Source organism: Eriocheir sinensis, chromosome 6, assembly GCF_024679095.1.
Source record: "Eriocheir sinensis breed Jianghai 21 chromosome 6, ASM2467909v1, whole genome shotgun sequence".
Taxonomy (NCBI): Eukaryota; Metazoa; Arthropoda; class Malacostraca; order Decapoda; family Varunidae; genus Eriocheir; species Eriocheir sinensis.
Window position 1 is genome coordinate 3,967,955 of NC_066514.1, and position 4,899 is coordinate 3,972,853.

The 4,899-nt window shown below is 42.9% G+C and overlaps 1 protein-coding gene across 4 annotated transcripts in view; it reads left to right on the plus strand.

Annotated features, from left to right (window-relative positions):
- Positions 1 to 4,196: 4,196 nt before the first annotated feature.
- The window catches only part of LOC126988977 (crustacyanin-A2 subunit-like), a 47,865-nt gene continuing 47,162 nt past the window's right edge, over positions 4,197 to 4,899 (plus strand). For 3 of the 4 annotated variants that reach the window (XM_050847415.1, XM_050847435.1, XM_050847426.1), the window contains exon 1: positions 4,197 to 4,761. The gene's annotated coding sequence lies outside the window, so the exon portion shown is untranslated. The remainder of the gene's footprint in view (positions 4,762 to 4,899) is intronic. The other variant, XM_050847404.1, reaches the window with a different exon arrangement.

The window sequence follows — 4,899 nt, forward strand, 5'->3', positions numbered from 1 at the left end:
GAGACTTGATCGAAGTTTATAAATGGATGAAGGGATTTAATAAAGGGGATGTCAATAAAATTTTGAGAGTGAAAGAGCCAGGTAGGACGCGTGGCAATGGTTTTAAGTTAGATAAATTCAGATTCACCAAAGACATAGGCAAGAATTGGCTCACCAATAGAGTGGTGGACGAATGGAACAGGCTTGGGAGCCATGTTGTGGGTGCCAATACCATAGATACATTCAAGAAGAGGTAAGATAAAGCCATGGATGGTGAGGTAAGGTGGGGTTGAGTGTATAGGAGCTGCCTTGCATAGGCCAACCGGCCTCTTGCAAACTCCTTACGTTCTTATGTTCTTCTTCTTATATATATATATATATATATATATATATATATATATATATATATATATATATATATATATATATATATTTATATATATATATATATATATATATAATATATATATATATATATATATATATATATATATATATATATATATATATATATATATATATATATATATATATATATATATATATATATATATATATATATATATATATATATATATATATATATATATATATATATATATATATATATATATATATATATATATATATATATATATATATATACAGTTCGCAAGAACCTGTTCTTGGAATTTCTTTAATCCCGAGAACCGATTAATTGTTACGGTTCGCTTAAATCAGGGGTTCTCAATTTTTCCCCCATGAACACCTTTGGCTTATAACTTATTTTGGCAAACCCCTCATAGATCTGTTATTGGCTTTTGATAGTCAAAACACGACTAAAGCCAGATTTGATGTCGGGTGGAGCCGAACACGCGTTCAAGACGAATGTGGCATCACCGATGCGAACGAGAGCGCCGTTACAAAAGCTACACCGACAGCAACCACTGCCAGCTGGTTTTGTTTACTTTCCCCTCACGACAACCAGCTGTCATCTGCCTCACCTGGACTGTCTTCCTGAAGAAGACAGTCCAGGTGTCACGCCTCTGATAACCGCACAGGACTTCCCCATGGCTCATAATGATCTTCAGATCTTCGCGGCACTGACGACAGCAACAACAACAACAACAACAACAACAACAACAACAACAACAACAACAACATTCCTGCAGACACCACTGTAGCTGGTAGGATTTTTTTTTTTTTTGAGGCTGTAGCTATTATTTTCTGTAGTCACGCATCACGTCATAAGGCCTGGTGATCTTAAATATGTCAAGATCACTTTGATAACCGTTTGAATCTATAAATATGCCATATATAGGCATAGGGCCGAGACACAAAATAAGCCCAATAGAGTTTTGAAGCATTCTGATCAACCGTATATTTATTGGCAACATTGTCGTGCTGATGGAGGCGGTCAAAAAGAACAAAAAGTGGAAGAGGCAAGGCTGACGTGACGAAAACAAAATATTTATGGAAAGCGGAAGGTGGATGGATTTAACCTTATACGATAATAATAGTGTTGCCAATAATGTTATTTTGTGATGTTACTGTTATAATAACCACAAAAAAGGTGCAACAAAGTGCGGTATTTTTTTACGGTAGGGCCAAACTGCATTTCGAGAACAAAACTGTGATACTCATTGATGTTCTTTTATGTTTTAGATATAGACGGTTTTGAGCATAAAACACGTCGGAAATACTTCATTTAAGTTATGATGAAACTCTACGGGGAAACCTAACTTGACCTAACCTAATCTAACCTAACCTGACCTAACCTAAGTGAGAGAACCTGTTGTTAGGGAGTCCTGGAATGAGAGAACCTATTCTTAAAAAAAATTAGGTAGATATAGACAGGGGCTAGAGGTACATATAAAATTAGAGATAGATAAGAGGATAAGGACATAGATCGATATATTAAGGTGATAAATGAGGTTTCCCTTCTCTTCAATCAGCCATTTCTCTCCGTTTGCTCTCTCTCAAATAAACCTCATTTACCACTTTAATATATCGATCTATGTCCTTATCCTCTTATCTATCTCTAATTTTATATGTACATCTAGCCCTTGTCTATATCTACCTAACGCTCCATTTAGCCATGTGTCCTTAGAAACAGAGATAGATAGACAATAGATAAATAGAGAATCACAGAATGGTCGTCAAAGAGGTAGGTAGGTACAGGGGCAAATAGATGAGAATCAAGAGATATACAAATAAATAAATTAATATATACAAAAACAGATACTGCTATGCAATGCCTTTTCTTTTCCCACCTCATTCATTCACCTCCCCTATCGTAACACTCTCCAGACCCTCCAGCCTTGCGTCACACACCATTATTTTCCAGGTCTCTCCCCACTTCTTTTTTTCTCAACACCCTTCCTCCCCCTTCCCGCCCACCCACCGGCACACCATTCATTTTCCGTCCTGGTTTCTCCCCAACCTACTGGCCCTCCCCTCCTAAGTCTATATACAGCAAGTCAAGTCATACGCAGGTTTGTGGGAGGAGACACGGCCGAGGCGTGGTTTATGCGTGACACTGCTTGGAGCCAAACTAGAGAATGTAGAAACAGGGATTTAGAGAAAACGAAGAAAGGCAGACTCATTTAAATCAATCACTTCAACATGCCCTCCCTCACACCCCACACCGCCGTTTGTAGGCATTGGAATTATAGTCACGCAATAGCACAATAAAAAAGACATTATTTTCGTCAGTGGCTTGCCTGAACGCGCTGTGAAAGGAGGCGAGAATATACATCCAGAGTGCACACACGGCCCCAACTTTAGTCACCCCTGAACTGGCGGGTATTTTTTTTTTTTTAGCTTCAAGTGACGTCATCCCGCTGCTCCGCCCCAAAACCGCCTCCTGCGTGTACCGGTCGCAGTTCTGAAGCAGAGTGACTTGACTTGGTACATATAGACTTAGCTCCCTTCATTCCTTTCCTGATACTTCCTCGACCCATGCACACCTCCAATGCACTCCCTCTCTCCATGGTCTTCCTTTCTATCCTATGCCCTCCCCATCTCCTGTCCCTCCACTCACTCTCTTTCTTCTTTTTCCCACGTTATCCAGTTGTACTTCATCCCACCTCCTCGATCCCTTTCTTCCCCTACCACGTTTTTCCCTGCCACCCCTTCAATATCATCCCTTTCCCTAAGTCTATATATACCAAGTCAAGTCATTCTGCTTCAAAACTGCGACCGGTACGCGCAGGAGGCGGTTTTAAATAATACCCGCCAGTTCAGGGGTGACTAAAGTTGCGGCCGTATGTACACTGGATGATGCATTCTCGCCTCCTTTCACAGCGCGTTCAGGCAAGCCACTGACGAAAAAATATGTCTTTTTATTGTGCTATTGCGTGACTGTAATTTCAATGACTACAAACTGCGGTGTGGCGTGTGAAGGAGGGCATGTTGAAGTGATTGATTTAAATTAGTCCGCCTTTCCTCGTTTTCTCTAAATCCCTGTTTCTACATTCTCTAGTTTGGCTCCAAGCAGTGTCACGCATACACCACGCCTCGGCCGTGGCTCCTCCCACAAACCTGCGTATGACTTGACTTGGTGTATATAGACTTAGCCCTTTCCATCTTACCCTTTTCTCTCAACCAAGGCATTCCGTACTGCAGCATCTACTCTTTTACTCTCAGCTTTTTATTTATTTATTCCATCCTACCTTCTCCTTTTCTACACATTCCTACCTTTTTTTCCTGCTACCCTTTGTATATCCTCCCTTTTCTCCTCACCCATATCAGCCCAGTCAGTGCATTCCTTTCTCCCCAGAACTGCAACGTCTACTCTTCTAGGGGGGCTTCGTGGTGCAGTGGTTAGCACACTCGGCTCACAACTGGGTTCGATTCCCGGGCGGAGTGGAAAAAATGGGCGGCTTTTCCGATACCCTACGCCCCTGTCCAGCCAGCAGTGAATGGGTACCAGGTATTAATTGGGGGTTGTGTCCCGTCTCCTGGGATCTGGTTCCTTCTCCTATATCTCTCTCCGGCATATGACGACAGATGTTGCGCCGGCTAAACGAAACTTTCCAAATTTTCTACTCTTCTACTCCCAAGTTTTTCCTTTTCTCACCTTTCCATTCTCCCCCTCCCCCTCCCCATCTCCACCTCCTCCGTGTCTTCCTCTCCTCACGCCCTCCTTTCCCCTCCTCCTCACACCCCGTCAACCTCCCTTCACGCCCTCCCTTTCTCCCCAGCCTCGCCTCGCTCTCCTCGATGGCAGGCACTACATGAGGTGCGGCACACCGGATGCCGCGGCCTCGGCCTCAGATCACTTCTTAACACGATCCCCGTCGGCCGTGCTCCCTCTCACTTCCAAGCTCACACAGACACACGCGCACACACGCACATATCCACTCCCTCACCCGAGCTGTCTACCTCCTTCCATCCGTCACTACTTAATCTCAGCCAATCACTAGCTACTTGTTTATCTGCCTCCTCCTCCTCCTCCTCCTCCTCCTCGTCCCTCAGTACTCTCTCACTTGCCCTCAGTTAGTTACATTGGATCAGCGAGTGTCTACAAACTCATATACTTGTGTCTCCAATTCAAGAGAACGCAAACTCTTGACTCCGTTTTTCTTGGGATTCTATATCTCTTCAACGACTGTGTTCCTTCAGTAAATAACGAATACTGACTTCCGTTTTCTTAGTTTCTGCCTTCTTCATTCTCCCTTTTCTTCAATGTGTACTAGTAGTTGTCACTCCAAGGCATTCAGTACAAGAGCGACAGCGAGGGAAAAAAAGGACTGACAAGTTAAGGAATGATACACTGAAAAGCTACACAACCAATAACAGGTGAGTGTGTGTGTGTGTGTGTGTGTGTGTGTGTGTGTAAGATGAGTTAGTGACACGGTGCTATGTGGTGCCAAGGTTAGTACTCCCGCCTCGAGACCCAGAGAGATCCCAGATTCGATTCCCGAGCCGAGTGGACAC